Raw genomic sequence first — 18,555 nt, forward strand, 5'->3', positions numbered from 1 at the left:
GACCAGGTAAAAAGAGAGGCATCCTTAAACTGCGTTCAGGACCTTTCCTCCCTGGGAGTGATTGTTCCAGTTCCAGTCTAGGATTCTATTCAAACCTGTTCGTGGTTCCTATTCGTGGGGCATGCAGAAATAGAGCGATCTCACTATTTATAGCGAGATCGCAGCAGAGATTGTTAAGGGGTTAAATGAACAAATAAACTGTAGAAATAAATATACCTTTAAGGAGATAAGCTGGAGTCCTGGACCCAGCTGCAGAACCATATTTTTTAGTCCAGATTAGCAATGCAAAACTCTCAGACTTATAATTAAAAAATCCTTATAAAATGTACTGTCTGTGAGTGTGTATATAGATATAGACAATTGCATTTTTAAGTAGATAATTTTGTTTTGAATTTATACATCCAGACACAGTATATGCAGACCGTTATAGAATTATATCCAAACACAGTACATTTTATAATATATAGTTGAAAGAAGAGTCACTGGACCTACCTGCCGAGTCAATCACCTGATCTCAACCCGATCGAACATTAATTTCACTTGCTGAAGACAAAACTTAAGGCAGAAATACCCACAAACAAACAAAAACTGAAGACAGCTGCAGTTAAGGCCTGGCAAAGCATCACAAAAGAGGAAACCCAGTGTTTGGTTATGTCTATGCCTGCAAAGGATTCGCGATAAAGTATTAAAAACTAACATTTTATTTACAATGGTGTTAATTTGTCCAATTACATTTGAGCCACTGAAATAAGGGGACTGATTATAGAAATTGTTGCAATTCCTAAACATTTCATACAATATTTTTGTTCAACCCTTTAAATTAAAGATCAAAGTCTGCACTTCAATTGTTTCATTTCAAATCCATTGTGGTGGCGTACAGAGCCAGAATGAAGAAAAATTGTGTCAGTGTCCAATTATTTCTGGACCTAACTGTATGTACACACATATAAACATACTGGCCAAGCATGTCTCCAGACCTAAACCCTATTGAGCATCTGTGGGGCATCCTCAAACGGAAGGTGAGGGATTGCAAGGTGTCTAACATCCATCAGCTCTGTGATGTCATCATGGAGGAGTGAAAGTGGCAACCTGTGAAGCTCTGGTGAACTCCATGCCCAAGAGGGTTAAGGCAGTGCTGGAAAATAATGGTGGCCACACAAAATATTGACACTTTGGGTCCAATTTGGACATTTCCACATAAGGGTGTACTCATTTTTGTTGCCAAAAGTTTAGACATTAATGGCTGTGTGTTGAGTTATTTTGAGGGGACACCAAATTTACACTGTTATACAGGCTGTGCACTCATTACTTTACATCGTAGCAAAGTGTAATTTCTTCAGTGTTGTCACATGAAAAGATATAATAAAATATTTACAAAAATGTATTTTATAAAAAAAAATATCTTAAATTTTTTTTTTATCTTTATAAAATTTATAAATTTTAAAAACATACGCCTAGATTACGAGTTTTGTCGATAAAAACTTGCGGGGCTAACGCTCCAGTGCTGACTTTAAACAATGCGGGTATTACGAGTTTTCTGAATGGCTGCGTTAGCCTCAGAAAAGTGAGCGTTGAGCAAAATTTAGCTCCACTTCTCACCTCAATACCAGCGTTGCTTACGGTAGCGGTAAGCTGGAAAAACGTGTTTGTGCACGATTTCCCCATAGGATACAATGGGGCTGAGCTGGCTGAAAAAAAAACTAACACCTGCAAAAAAGCAGTGTTCAGCTCCTAACGCAGCCCCATTGTTTCCTATGGGGAAACACTTTCTAAGTCTACACCTAACATCCTAACATGAACCCCCGAGTCTAAACACCCCTAACCTTACACTTATTAAACCCTAATCTGCCGCCCCATGCTATCGCTAACACCTACATTATATTATTAACCCCTAATCTGCCGCTTCGGACACTGCCGCCACTTACATTATCCCTATGAACCCCTAATCTGCTGCCCCCAACATCGCCGACACATACATTATATTTATTAACCCCTAATCTGCCGCCCCAACGTCGCCGCAACCTAACTACATTTATTAACCCCTAATCTGCCACCCCCAACGTCGCCGCCACTATAATAAATGTATTAACCCCTAAACCGCTGCACTCTCGCCTCGCAAACACTATAATAAATTTTATTAACCCCTAATCTGCCCTCCCTAACATCGCCGCCATCTACCTACAATTATTAACCCCTAATCTTCCGCCCCCAACGTCGCCGCTACTAGTTATTAACCCCTAAACCTATGTCTAACCCTAACCCTAACACCCCCATAACTTAAATATAATTTAAAGAAATCTAAATAAAATTACTATAATTAAATAAATTATTCCTATTTAAAACTAAATACTTACCTATAAAATAAACCCTAATATAGCTACAATATAACTAATAGTTACATTGTAGCTATTTTAGGATTTATATTTATTTTACAGGCAACTTTGTATTTATTTTAACTAGGTAGAATAGCTATTAAATAGTTAATAACTATTGAATAGCTACCTAGTTAAAATAATTACAAAATTACCTGTAAAATAAATCCTAACCTAAGTTACAAATACACCTAACACTACACTATCAATAAATTAATTAAATAAATTACCTACAATTATCTAAACTCAAATACAATTAAATAAACTAAACTATAGAACAAAATTTTTTTTTCTAAATTACAAAAAAAAAAATATTACAAGAACTTTAATCTAATTACACCTAATCTAAGCCCCCTAATAAAATTAAAAAAAAACCAAAATAATAAAATTCCCTACCCTATATTAAATTACAAAAGTAATCAGCTCTTTTACCAGCCCTTAAAAGGGCTTTTTGCGGAGCATTGCCCCAAAGTAATCAGCTCTTTGAATAGCTACCTAGTTAAAATAATTACAAAATTACCTGTAAAATAAATCCTAACCTAAGTTACAAATACACCTAACACTACACTATCAATAAATTAATTAAATAAATTTCCTACAATTATCTAAACTCAAATACAATTAAATAAACTAAACTATAGAACAAAATTTTTTTTTCTAAATTACAAAAAAAAAATATTACAAGAACTTTAATCTAATTACACCTAATCTAAGCCCCCTAATAAAATTAAAAAAAAACCAAAATAATAAAATTCCCTACCCTATATTAAATTACAAAAGTAATCAGCTCTTTTACCAGCCCTTAAAAGGGCTTTTTGCGGAGCATTGCCCCAAAGTAATCAGCTCTTTTACCTGTAAAAAAAGAATACAAGACCCCCCCAACATTAAAACCCACCACCCACACACCCCTACTCTAAAACCCACCCGATCCCCCCTTAAAAAAACCTATCCCTACCCCCATGAAGATCACCCTACCTTGAGCCGTGTTCACCCAGTCGGGCACCAATGGGCCAGAAGGGACATCCGGACCAGCAGAAGTCTTCATCCTATCCGGGCAGAAGAGGACATCTGGACCAGCAGACATCTTCATCCAGGCGGCATCTTCTATCTTCATCCTTCCGGAGCGGAGCCATCATCTATGGAGCCGACACGGAGCCATCCTCTTCTTCCGATGTCCTAACGCAGAATGAAGGTTCCTTTAAATGACGTCATCCAAGATGGCGTCCCTCGAATTCCGATTGGCTGATAGGATTCTATCAGCCAATCGGAATTAAGGTAGGAAAAATCTGATTGGTTGATTTAATCAGCCAATCAGATTAAAGTTCAATCCGATTGGCTGATTGGATGAGCCAATAGAATTGACCTCGCATTCTATTGGCTCATCCAATCAGCCAATCGGATTGAACTTCAATCAGATTGGCTGATTAATTCAACCAATCAGATTTTTTCTACTTTAATTCAGATTAGCTGATAGAATCCTATCAGCCAATCGGAAATCGAGGGACGCCATCTTGGATGACATCATTTAAAGGAACCTTCATTCTGCGTTAGGACATCGGAAGAAGAGGATGGCTCTGCGTTGGCTGGATAGAAGATGGCTCCGCTCCGGAAGGATGAAGATAGAAGATGCCACCTGGATGAAGATGTCTGCCGGTCTGGATGTCCTCTTCTGCCCAGATAGGATGAAGACTTCTGCCCGATCTGGATGTCCCCCTCTGGCCCATCGGTGCCCAGCTGGGTGAACACAGCTCAAGGTAGGGTGATCTTCAGGGGGGTAGTGTTAGGTTTTTTAAGGGGGGATCGGGTGGGTTTTAGAGTAGGGGTGTGTGGGTGGTGGGTTATAAAGTTGGGGGGGAGATTGTATTTGTTTTTTTTACAGGTATAAGAGCTGATAACTTTGGGACAATGCCCCGCAAAAAGCCCTTTTAAGGGCTGGTAAAAGAGCTGATAACTTTGTAATTTAGTTTAGGAAAGGGAATTTTATTATTTTGGGGGCTTTTTTATTTTATTATGGGGCTTAGATTAGGTGTAATTAGTTTAAAATTCTTGTAATGTTTTTTAATTTTTTGTAATTTAGTGTTTTTTTGTTGTAATATAGTTTAGTTTATTTAATTGTATTTGAGTTTAGATAATTGTAGTTAATTTATTTAAGTAATTTATTGATAGTGTAGTGTTAGGTGTATTTGTAACTTAGTTTAGGATTTATTTTACAGGTAATTTTGTAATTATTTTAACTAGGTAGCTATTAAATAATTATTAACTATTTAATAGCTATTGTACCTAGTTAAAATAAATACAAAGTTGCCTGTAAAATAAATATAAATCCTAAAATAGCTACCATGTAACTATTAGTTATATTGTAGCTATCTTATGGTTTATTTTATAGGTAAGTATTTAGTTTTAAATAGGATTAATTTATTTAATTTTAGAAATTTTATTTAGATGTATTTAAAATAGATTTAACTTAGGGGGTGTTAGGGCTAGACTTAGGTTTAGGGGTTAATAACTTTATTATAGTAGCGGCGACGTTGGGGCGGCAGATTAGGGGTTAATAATTGTAGGTAGGTGGCGGCGACGTGGGGGGGCATATTAGGGGTTAATACAATTTATTATAGTGTTTGCGAGGTGGGAGTGTGGTGGTTTAGGGGTTAATACATTTATTATAGTGGTGATGTCCGGTCGGCAGACTAGGGGTTAATAAGTGTAGGTAGGTGGCGGAGACGTTGGGGGGGGCAGATTAGGGGTTAATAAATTTAATGTAGGTGTCGGCGATATTAGGGGCAGCAGATTAGGGGTTCACAGGTATAATGTAGGTGGTGGCGATGTCCGGTCGGCAGATTAGGGGTTAAATAATTTTATTATAGTGTTTGCAATGTGGGGGGGGGGCTCGGTTTAGGGGTTCATAGGTAGTTTATGGGTGTTAGTGTACTTTTTAGCACTGTAGTTAAGTGCTTTATGTTCCGGCGTTAGCCCATAAAACTCTTAACTACTGACTTTTTTATGCGGTAGGAGTCTTGGAGGTAGAGGCTGTACCGCTCACTTCTTCCAAGACTCGTAATACCGGTATTAGGCAAATCCCATTAAAAAGATAGGATACACAATTGACGTAAGGGGATTTGCGGTAGCCAAAAGTCACGGAAGAAAAGTGAGTGGTACACCTGTTCCTGCCTGACTCGTAATACCAGCGGGCGTTAAAAGCCTTAATGCTGCTTTTTAAGGCTAACGCAGAACTCGTAATCTAGGCAATAGTTTTAAATATATCGAATTTACCCTTTTTTTCATTATTTTAATTACTGTTTTTTTCAAAACCAGGCACTAATTCGTCAAAATTGACCTTCACTTAAAATCAAATATGAGTGAAACCTCATTGTTATGAACTCATTTGTTCCCATAAGTTCTGATATCTACATCCCCCTAAGAAGTGAAAAAGATATCCCTTTTAGAGAACTGATATAAATAGGGTAAGGATATGCTGCTAGAATAGAGCTTGAAAAAGGCTTTGCGGAGCCGAAAACGCGTTGCTCTATTATCTCACTTGTTTGTCCCTGCACGGAATCCGTAGTTGTACAACAGTTAGCTACAATTTTGGTTACATGCTGGAAGACGGCCCGCTTGGGAAAAAAAGCAACACAGTTGCGATTAAAGTTTTGGAGGCCCCCAGACGGTTCAAAGTGGCGATTCATATCTGGAGGTCCCTAGTTTGCTGTGACGAAAAATAAAGCATTTGGTGTAAGTAAAAGTGCACCTTTGCTTATGAACTTTATATTTGCCTAAAAGGATCTCTTTCTGTTGTTTATCTGTCTGCAGCTAACTAACAACAGTAAAGCACCTACAAAAACCTGACGATCATTGCATCTCCACTAACCAGCATATTAGTGCTTTAAACGTTCTCTAGCGGACTATTATGGACTTTTTATTGCAATTATATTGAATTTATGTGATTTATGAATGTGATAATTTCTTATATATATTATGTCTATGTTAATTTAAATAACGGTCATAATAGTCATATTATTATCATTATTAATATTAAAATTATATTTTGTACTACAATTCAAAACTTACTTATATATAAAACCCATATAGGGTATTTTTATCTTTAAATTAAGTCAGCCACTACACATACATTTAGCTTTTTGTAGCGCAAGTGCATCTTTCTCTACAAATGTTTTTTCAGGTGTTGAGAATCCATTTTTTCCACATAGCATTTTCATTAAGGAGAGAGGGTGTCCTGAATTATATGCACTTGTGTTGTATGAAAATTTGTTTCAACGCTGTGACACCACTCTGTTCTATGAAGACGGGTTAACCTGGCGAGCGTAAATCGTGATTGTGCTCACACGTTCACATTTCCTTTTGACTTGTAATGTGCTAGCTCCCTCTGTCGCATGCAATAAACTTGAGATCACTTGCACAAAACATTTAGCCTGCCACTCTTAATCTAGCCCATAGTCAGGTGCATGGTTAAACAATTATACCCAACAGGTGCTAATGATAATCAGTTTAATATGTAGGCTGTAACATAATCAAACCGGATGAGGAACAGCCAAACCCTACTAACAAGGTGAGGTTGCTTAAGACAGTCTAATGTTAAAAGTCAAACACCATGGCAAGATTAAGTACAGTAACAAGACACCACAAGGTAGTTATACTGCATCAGCAAAGTCTCTCCAAGGCAGACCTTTAAAGGCAGACAAGGGTTTCCTGATATGCTGACCAAGCTCTTCTGAAGAAGCACAAAGAAACAGGTAATGTTGAAGACCGTAGATGCAGTGGTCGGCCATAGAAACTTAATGCAGCAGATGAAAGACACATCAGGGCCGATTTATCAACGGTCTGTCCGACATGATCTGCTCAGCGTATCATGTCCGACAGACATCGCTGAATACCGTCAGCATTTATCATTGCACAGGCAGTTCTGGTGAACTGCTTGTGCAATGCCGCCCCTGCAGATTCGCGGCCAATTAGACGCTAGCAGGGGGTGTCAATCAACCCTATCGTATAGGATCAGGCTGATTGCTGTACGCCGCTCAGAGGCGGCAGACCAGTTAAGGAGCAGCAGTCTTAAATTTTGCATAACCAACTGTGTTAGTTGCGCAAAACTGGGGAATGGGTAATAAAGGGATTATGTATCTTTTAAAAAAATTAAAATTCTATTGTAGACTGTCCCTTTAACAAGAAAACAAAGACAATTTGATAACAGCTGTACATCATATGTGTTTAATAAACACTTATTTTTGAGCAACTTGTTACTGTTTGGTGACCTATTCCCTAACAACCTGCTGGTTTGGAGTAGTAAGTGGAACCTAAGGGTCACACATACGCCCACCTACTTCGAGGGAAGAGTGACCAAGAACATATATATTCTCTACAGAATTACCCTATGTGACGCTTTCTCTACTCTCTTTTAGGCTAATTGGGAAGCTGTTTAAAATGTTATGCTCTATCTTAATCACAAAGGAAAATGTTTATGTCCCTTTAAATTATAAACAAATATATGCAAACTGCTTTCTACATACACTGCAGTGATTTGTCTCCAATTGCAATTTTTTTTAACATAAAAAATGCATTTTAGAAATTACATTTATCCTTCTTAAAGGGACAGTAAACATAAAATATAATGTTACATAATTCTACATATAATGCAAAATTATGAAACATTATCTTAGCGACAGCCAGGTTTTCGTTTCAAAAGCACTTCACAGGTGTGCTAAATGTAGCGTGCACCCACTCTAGTATTTTAAAAAGAAGACCTAATCAATAGAGCCTGGAGAGGAAACTAGGTAAGTGTAACTTTGGGGGATAAAAACAAGCTGTCGCTAAGATATTGTTACATAATTCTGCAATAGGTGCATAATTATATAACATTATTTTTTACTATTACTGTCCCTTTAATATTAAATTTTATTTTATAATTCGATAAAACTATGATGCCTTGGTCCCATGGTAACATGTCTTAATAATATAAATCTGGACATCAATAATGCTAATGGTGCCATTTATCTGCCTTACAATTTAGTCATTTATATGATTATTGCTAAATGCGACATACATTTAGCATATTATTTACTTTTGTCAATCATAAATCTAAAATGCAAAAGGTTAAATAATTAAAATAAAGTTATAAATACTCATAATTAGCTTTAAAATTGTTTCACGTGTTTCCATTCAGTTTAAACATTACAACATGGCTGGTATAGCTAAAAAACATGGTAAATATCTGATTAATTTAGAATGTAATCTTGAAAAATTAGCTATACCCAAAATTATCAAGACGTTGCTACTCTTTATGATGGTATTAACATGAGGTAAAATAAGCTATTTTTTATTACTTTGGGCGCTGAACAGGCTCCTGCTTGTCGCGAATAATGGAGGACAAACTTTAGCTCAATGATCGTTTAAATTTGCTTTTTAAGCACACTTTCATGCACATCCCTAAGTCGACACACTGAACTGAGATAGATGGGTTCCCTTAGTGAGAATAGTCTATACCTAATCTCACATGAAATTGAAGTGATAAACATATTTTAAAAGCCTTCTTAATATGGATTAGTATAAATTTACTATAGTAATTAATACTCTGACACTAAGGGCCAGATTACAAGTGGAGGGCTAAATTATTGTGCGCCCGCAAATGGGCAAATTTGCTTGTTTGCAGGCTTGCGATCATTAACCAGCCATTACAAGTGGCTGGTTATTGCTACCACATATATTAACACATAAATATTTCTGCATATGGTCATTTACATATATATTTAAAAATATGCTGCCATCGCTGCGCTACTTATCCCTTATCTTTTTTGTCGGCATCAGAACGAGGCTCCTATTGGAGCCTATGGAAGCGCGTTCTTGTTCGCATTGCGCTTTACTCGTAATTCCAGCACACATTAGCGTGCACTGGTATTACTTAGTGGAGTGCTAATAGCGATTGCACGCAACCGATATTTAGCACTCCACTCGTAATCCACTCGTAATCCAGCCCTAAATTGGTCAAAGAGCATTAATGGATTTTTTTTAACACTTGAAGCTTAAAGTTGAAGACTTGCAACTTGACTTGGACTAGCTTGTCTTGACTTGGGACTTGATCTGCGACTTGTCTGTATTAACTCAAGAATTGACTTGATATGTGAATGCAAAGATTTGAGACTTACTTGTGACCTGCAAAACAATGACTTGGTCCCACCTCTGCAAACTAGTGTGAGGATATAGATTTGGGCCCAAAGTGTCAATATTTTAAGTGGTCACAATTATTTTCCAGCACTGACTTAACCCTCTTGGGCATGGAGTTCACCAAAGCTTCACAGGTTGCCACTGGAGTCCTCTTATACTCCTCCATGATGACATCACGGAGCTGGTGGATTTTAGAGACATTGCGCTCCCCCATCAGCTATTTGAGGATGCCCCACAGATGCTCAATAGGGTTTAGGTCTGGAGACATGCTTGGCCAGTCCATCACCTTTACCCCCAGCTTCTTTAGCAAGGCAGTGGTCGTCTTGGAGTTTGGGGTCGTTATCATGTTGGAATACTGCCATGCGGCCCAGTCTCCGAAGGGAGGGAATCATGCTTTGCTTCAGTATATCACAGTACATGTTGGCACTCATGGTTCCCTCAATGAACTGTAGCTCCCAGTGCCGACAGCATTCATACAGGCCCAGACCATGACACTCTCACCACCATAAATAAATGAGTTACAAAGTCTGTAGCAAAAAAAGAGTGCTTTACCCCTGCAATTATTTAGGAAAAAATCTCACTGAATAATACAGGAACAATTTTTAGCCATTCATACTTTATCTTTATTGGTTTAACTATTCAATCATACACGTTTAAAAACACTTAAACTCTCTAGATATCAATATATAGCATAGATGTGTGAATAATACCTCTGAGAATCATGTATCTATATGTGAAACATTGTACTTGGTTTGTATGATATCAAGCAGTCAGATACAAACATTATCTTTTGTAGCCGGCTATTAATACATTAAAAAATAATGCTATCACAAGAGAACCTATTAATATGTGGAATATCAGGTAATGAGATTAAAGCTATCTATCTAATACTCTATCTGTAATTATAAAGTCCTTGCTTGCACAGTTAACTTTAGCACAGCTGTTAGTGCTCAATGTAATAGATTCTGTCTGCTTGAACTCTCTCGATATCAATATATAGCATAGGTATGTGAATAATACTTCTGAGAGTCATGTATCTAGATATGAAACATTGTAATTGGTTTGTATAATTAGTTAGATACAAACAATTACCAACCTGTAATAAACAGATTGAAAACCCTGCATATGGTCCTATTACCAAACAATATATCTGTGGTATACAAAATACACACAACTAGTGAAAGTATGTACAATAAGAACATTTAGAACTTATTCTTCAGCGGTAACATAAAGAACTTCCTGATAAAGTAACATATATCATCGTAACCCACATGCATACGTTTGCAAAGTAACATATATTATCGCAACCAACATGCATAAGTTCGCAACATGTAACAGAGTATAGCTTAAAGGGACACTGTAACCAAATTTTTTCTTTCGTGATTCAGATAGAGCATGACATTTTAAGCAACTTTCTAATTTACTCCTATTATCAAATTTTCTTCATTCTCTTGGTATCTTTATTTGAAATGCAAGAAAGTAAGTTTAGATGCCGGCCCATTTTTGGTGATCAACCTGGGTTGTTCTTGCTGATTGGTGGATAAACTTTTTCCAGTTCCTGATGCTATTTCTTATATGATTTCTAAGGAATTGAATAGGCCTGGTACTTCTTTTATTCCTTCTTCAAGGTTTAGAAAATTGTATCCTTTGCCAGCAGTTGGATTGGAGTTTTGGGAAAAGATCCCCAAAGTTGATGGGGCTATTTCTACTCTTGCTAAACGTACTACTATTCCTATGGAAGATAGTACTTCTTTTAAAGATCCTTTAGATAGGAAACTTTAATCCTATCTAAGGAAAGCTTATTTATATTCTGGCCATCTTCTTAGGCCTGCCATTTCTATGACTGATGTTGCAGCTGCATCATCTTTTTGGTTGGAAAGATTAGCGCAACAGGAAACAGATCCTGATTTGTCTAGCATTGTTCGCTTGCTTCAACATGCTAATCATTTTATCTGTGATGCCATTTTTGATATCATCAAAATTGATGTTAAATCTATGTCTTTAGCTATTTTAGCTAGAAGAGCTTTGTGGCTCAAATATTGGAATGCTGACATGGTATCTAAGTCTAGATTACTATCTCTTTCTTTCCAAGGTAATAAGTTATTTGGTTCACAGTTGGATTCGATTTTTTCAACTGTCACTGGGGGAACAGAGTTTTTTTGCCTCAGGATAAAAGACCTAAGTGTAAATCTAAAGCTTCTAACCGTTTTCGTTCCTTTCGACAAAGTAAGTAACAGAAACCTAATCCTTCCCCTAAAGAATCTGGTTCCAATTGGAAACCTTCTTCAAGTTGGAATAAATCCAAGCCTTTTAAGAAACCAAAGCCAGTCCCCAAGTCTGCATGAAGGTGCAGCACTCATTCCAGCTCAGCTGGTAGGGGGCAGATTAAGATTCTTCCAAAACATTTGGGCAGATTCTGTCCAAAATCAATGGATTCAGAGTATTGTCTCTCAAGGGTACCGAATAGGATTTAGAGTAAGACCTCCTGTGAGAAGATTTTTTCTCTCATGCATCCCAGCAAATCCTGAAGTGTGTTTCAGACCTGGAGCTTTCAGCTACCAGTTCAGTCTCAGGAACAGGGTCTGGGGTTTTATTCAAATCTATTCATTGTCCCAAAGTAAGAAAATTCATTCAGGCCGGTTCTGGATCTGAAAATTTTGAATCGTTATGTATGAGTGCAAACTTTCAAAATGGTGACTATAAGGATTATTCTGTCGTTTGTTCAGCAAGGGCATTATATATTCACAATAGACTTACAGGATGCATATCTTCATATTCCGATTCATCCAGACCCCTATCAGTTTCTGAGATTCTCTTTTCTAGACAAACATTACCAATTTGTCTCTCTTCCATTTGGCCTAGCGACAGCTCCAAGAATATTTTCAAAGGTTCTCAGTGCCCTACTCTCAGAGAACGGGGTATTGCGGTGTTTCTTTACATTCTGCAAAATCTCACACAAATCAACTAGTGTTGTTTCTTCAAAGACATGGTGAGAGGATCAATTTACCAAAAAGTTCTTTGATTCCTCAGACAAGGGTCACCTTTTTAGGTTTCCAGATATATTCAGTGTCCATGACTCTGTCTCTTACAGACAAGAGATGATTGAAATTGGTTTCAGCTTGTCGGAACCTTCAGTCTCAATCATTCCCTTCAGTAGCTATGTGCATGGAAGTTTTAGGTCTCATGACTGCAGCATCAGATGCGATCCCCTTTGCTCGTTTTCATATGAGACCTCTACAGCTTTGTATGCTGAACCAATGGTGCAGGGATTATACAAAGATATCACAATTAATATCCTTAAATCCCAATGTTCGACTCTCTCTGACTTGGTGGTTAGATCACCATCGTATAGTTCAAGGGGCCTCTTTTGTTCGTCCAACCTGGACTGTGATCACAACAAATGCAAGTCTTTAAGGTTGGGGAGCTGTCTGGGGATCTCTGATAGCACAAGGGGTTTGGAAATCTCAAGAGGTGAGGTTACCAATCAATGTTTTAGAACTCCATGCTATTTTCAGGGCTCTTCAGGTGTGGCCTCTGTTGAAGAGAGAACCGTTCATTTGTTTTTAGCTATGAAAGTAGTATCTCGGATACTTGCTTGGGCGGAATTCAGTTCCTGTCTAATTTCTGCAGTTCATATCCCAGGTATAGACAATTGGGAAGCGGATTATCTCAGCCGTCAGACTTTACATCCGGGGGAGTGGTCGCTCCCGCAAGATGTGTTTTCTCAGATTGTTCAGATGTGGGGTCTTCCAGAAATAGATCTGATGGTTTCCAATCTAAACAAGAAACTACCCAGGTACCTGTCCAGGTCCAGGGATCCTCAGGCGGAAGCGGTGGAGGCGTTAGCAGTTCCTTGGTGTTACCAACCTACTTATATCTTCCCACCTCTGGTTCTTCTTCCGAGAGTGATTTCCAAGATCATCATGGAACACTTGTTTGTGTTGCTGGCAGCTCCATCATGGCCTCACAGGTTGTGGTATGCGGATCTTGTTCGGATGTCCAGTTGCCAACCTTGGCTACTTCCATTAAGACCAGACCTTCTGTCTCAAGGTCCCTTTTTCCATCAGGATCTCAAATCATTAAATTTGAAGGTATGGAAATTGAACGCCTAGTAATTTATGTAAGAACTTACCTGATAAATTAATTTCTTTCATATTGGCAAGAGTCCATGAGACCCACCCTTTTTATGGTGGTTACGATTTTTTGTATAAAGCACAATTATTTCCAAATTCCTTTGTTGATGCTTTTTACTCCTTTCTTTATCACCCCACTACTTGACTATTTGTTAAACTGAATTGTGGGTGTGGTGAGGTGTGTATTTATATGCATTTTGAGGTTTGGGAAACTTTGCCCCTCCTGGTAGGATTGTATATCCCATACGTCACTAGCTCATGGACTCTTATGAAAGAAATGAATTTATCAGGTAAGTTCTTACATAAATTATGTTTTTTGGTCGACCATGGCGAGGCCTGTTCTGAGTGGAACCTGTCCTGTGAAACCGCTGTATGGTATTGCCCACCATGTTACAGCTCAGTTTAAGGGTCTTGGCAATCTTATAGCCTAGGCCATCTTTATGTAGAGCAACAATTCTTTTTTTCAGATCCTCAGAGAGTTCTTTGCCATGAGGTGCCATGTTGAACTTCCAGTGACCAGTATGAGAGAGTGGGAGAGCGATAACACCAAATTTAACACACCTGCTTGCCATTCACACCTGAGACCTTGTAACACTAACTAGTCACATGACACCGGGGAGGAAAAATGGCCAATTGGGCCCAATTTGGACATTTCCACTTAGGGGTGTACTCACTTTTATTGCCAACGGTTAATGGCTGTGTGTTGAGTTATTTTGAGGGGACAGCAAATGTACACTCACTACTTTACATTGTAGCAAAGTGTTATTTCTTCAGTGTTGTAACATAAAAAGATATAATACAATATTTACAAAAATGTGAGGGGTGTACTCACTTTTGTGGGATACTGTATATATATATATATATATATATATATATATATATATATATATATATATATATATATATATATATATTATATATCGGATACTTTTAGGACTTTGCGAACATTTGTATTTGCAAGTTGGAACGATTGAGGTTATCCGTCTCTTGTGCTCAATCAAGTCTTTGGCCGCACACAGTATGGTTACATATTAACCCTGTTCTCAACTGATACCGTTTGTATATTTTGTCCTCGGTTTTTAATAAAATTGTAAACCTTTTTCCTGGGATCTTTGGAGTGTTCTTGAGAGCGGTTACTGCAAGCCGTGGGGCTTTATACCTACCTGTCTTCCATCTAAGAGCTTAGACATAGCTCCACACATTGTGAGTATTACTCTATTTTGGTGTCTTCACTATTGTTTTCCCTTCTCTCCAATATGGGTTAGCGAAACTAACTACAATCAAGCACTTTAAAGACTCTGCACAAACCTGATTTCCAGTCTTTTGACTTTCAATATATCCTTGATTTGGATAAAAAAATATGCATATATACAACATCATATACATTTGCATACGATTAGCCTATTATATAGAATCTCAGTTCACACTGTTCTCAATATAATATATGACAATCTCCTATGATGTGCTCATATATAATCTTTCATCACATAACTCCTCTAGTTTATTACTCACAACATCAAAAGTGTTTAAATCCAGCTTGATCTCACTGTAAACACAGATCTGTACCACATATATCGAACGGCATTTCTGTTGCCGGACTTCATCCTCATTATATATCTATGCCAGTTACATTGGAACTCTACTCATCATGAGTATAATGTGAACTGTTAATAGTGCTGATTACTATTGTATTATATGATACCATTATATTATTGCTGATCTGTTTGTGAGAGTGCACCTATCGTTAGCATTTATATTTATATATATATATATATATATATATATATATATATTCAATGTCCATAGGGCACTGCACGCACTTTCTAAGCTTAAAGCTGCCTGGGGTGCATTCAATCAAATGCATACAAAAACCAGAAATTAGGAGCGCACTCGCCGGGTCTTGAATAAGAAATATTTATTTAAACAAAGTGACGTTTCGGGGTAGTTAGCCCCGTCCTCAGACCATTACAAAAGTTAAATTAAAAAGCAAACATTTATACATTACCCTCCACCATCACCACGTACTACCGGAAGTGCCGCCGGCGTCCTGCAGAGCTCAGTGCGCAGGTCCGCCGGTTGCCCTAGCAACCCACGTATACAACTCTGAAACGGAATGAAAATGGTTATAAAAACATAAAGCATACCTGCCATATAATTAATTATATTAACCATCATTCTATAGGAGTACTTATTAGGCTATATATATGGCTGACTGTTTGTATCATTAATGTACGCCACCATGTAAACATGTACCCGGTTGTCAAGGCAACCGTTGTAATGGCATTCAACCACATGAAACCTCCAGTCGTCTAAATATATAAAAGCTGTACTTATTACCATCGTAAAATCATGTACTAACTATTAATATACCTAATTGTGACTATTCTATAGACAACTCCCCATATATAGATGCTCCCTTAAGCTATAAACCTTTATTATGAGACTATATTTAGGGCTAAGACTATAGTAAAGTGTAACTATTATATTTCTATCATTTAGCACTTAAAACCAAAGGCATAATTTTGTCTAGATCACCTTATAAGAAACAATGCCAATCCAATTGTGTATTTAACCCCTTGGGGGATAAAGTCCCCAAGTTGTAAATCCACCTGGACTCTTTTTGCAGCAGAAGATTGGCTCTATCACCACCCCTGTTGAGTTTAGGTACGTGATCAATGATCACATATCTCAAATCACTAACAGTATGGCCACTCATCGCGAAATGCCTGGCAACCGGCTGCTCAGATTCTTTCTCTCGAATTGCCAACCTAATGGCAGCGCGATGGTTGGCCATACGTATACGGAGGGTGTCTACAGTCTTGCCCACATAAAAGAGGCCACATGGGCAATGTAAGAGATATATGATGTACTCTGTGGTGCATGTTACTCTATATCTGATTGTGTACTTTCTATTAGTATGGGGATGTATAAATGTCTTGGTATTGCTCAAGCCACTGCACGTAGTGCAGCCAAGACATTTATAACAGCCCACTTTTGGAGATTGGAGCCAAGTAGTCTTCTTATAGCTGTCCACAGGATCTACTTTGACTAGGGAGTCCCTTAGTGATCTTGCTCGTCTGTAGGTCACTCTAGGGGGTCCCATAGTCGTGAACGGCAGTGTTGGATCACTTGTCACTATGTCCCATTGGTCTCTTACAACTCCAGGTATTCCCTTCTTATCTGCAGTGTATGTAGTTAAGTAAGTCAGACGATTTTCTGTCTCCAGGGGTTTTCTTGTACATAGGGCCTCATCTTGCTTCATATTCCAGAATTTTGAAAGATGTTGATCAATATGAGCTTGTCGGTACCCTCTTTGGAGAAATCTTTCTTTCATCTCTAATAGCTGTTCTTTGGCCTTGTCAGGATCACTATTATTGCGAACTACCCTCTTAAATTGTGATATCGGTAGCGCTCGCTTTAGGCCAGCTGGGTGGCAGCTTGTTGATTGTAATAGTGAGTTTCTGTCCGTAATCTTCCTGAAGAGGGTAGTGCCCAATACATCCCCTTGGATTGAAATCCGTAAATCCAGGAGATCCACTGTAGTTTTATTGTACTCCATTTTAAATTGAAGATTTGGTAGGACCTGGTTCAATTGTTGGAACCAATCGGAAAGTTCATTTTCTGTACCGTCCCAGATCAAGAACAAGTCGTCAATATAACGACGAAAGAATCGTATCCTAATATCCTTGAATAATTCTGTTTGATGTTGTTCGAATTCCGCCATATATAAGTTGGCGTACGATGGGGCCACACTCAACCCCATCACCGTCCCAAGCAGTTGCAAAAAATATCTATTGTCAAAACGAAAATAGTTCATCTTGAGGCAGAATTCCAGCAGTTCCAATAGCCAATCCATATTTGGGCCTACATAAGGGTGTCTACACAGGTGATTACGCACCGCTTCTATACCTTGGTGATGTGGTATCACCGTGTAGAGGCTTACCACATCAAGCGTAACTAGGTACTCAGTTCCCTTGAATCCTTCAATACCCTTTAGTTCCTTAATTAGGGAAATAGAGTCCAACAGGAATGATGGCATATTATGGACGATAGGTTGCAGAATAGAATCTAAATATACTGCAATTGGTTGTAATAGGGATCCGATTGCTGACACTATTGGTCTCCCAGGTGGTCGGGTAGCGTGTTTATGCACCTTGGGTAGTGTATAAAACACTGGTGTCCTCGGGAACTGTACTGTAAGATAGGTCAGTAATTTGTCATCAATCAATCCGCCTGTTAGGGCATTGTGTAGTGATGCATCCACTTGTCTTTTAAACGTCCAAATTGGATCCCCAGGTAGCTGTCTGTAGGTGTTTAGATCCTGTAATTGGGACATAATCTCCTGTTGGTAGTATGTGTAATCCAGGAGTACTACCGCCCCACCCTTGTCTGCTTCGCGAAAGATGATGGAATGATTTGACTTCAGATCCTGTAAAGCTTTCCTTTCCATCTTCGTCAGATTATTTCTGCAGACATCTTGCGCCGCCGTGCAGCCTTTACTTACTTGGCCTGCTAGTAGGCGGCTGTAGGTTTTGATACTAGGGTTAGAGCTATGTGGATCATATTTTCCTTTAGCCCGGAACCTGGGCATTTCTGAAGTATTAGTGCCAAAATGTTCCCGTAGTCGGAGCGTACGTTCAAATTTTTGTATATCCAAATATATCCAAATATGTTGTGAAGGGATCATTCAGTTCTGTGGGGATGAAGGACAAACCCTTATTTAACACCTGAGCCTCCATAGGTGTTAACACGTGTGAACTTAGGTTTAGGACTATGTCCTCTTTTAAAACCGTCGTTGTCTGGGGGGTCTTCCTCTTAATCCCCCCCCTCCTGATATGTGGCCTGCGCCCCTCATGTTTTTTGAGCGAGTAGTGACGCCT

This window comes from Bombina bombina, chromosome 5 (genome assembly GCF_027579735.1).
Source record: "Bombina bombina isolate aBomBom1 chromosome 5, aBomBom1.pri, whole genome shotgun sequence".
NCBI classification, from domain to species: domain Eukaryota; kingdom Metazoa; phylum Chordata; class Amphibia; order Anura; family Bombinatoridae; genus Bombina; species Bombina bombina.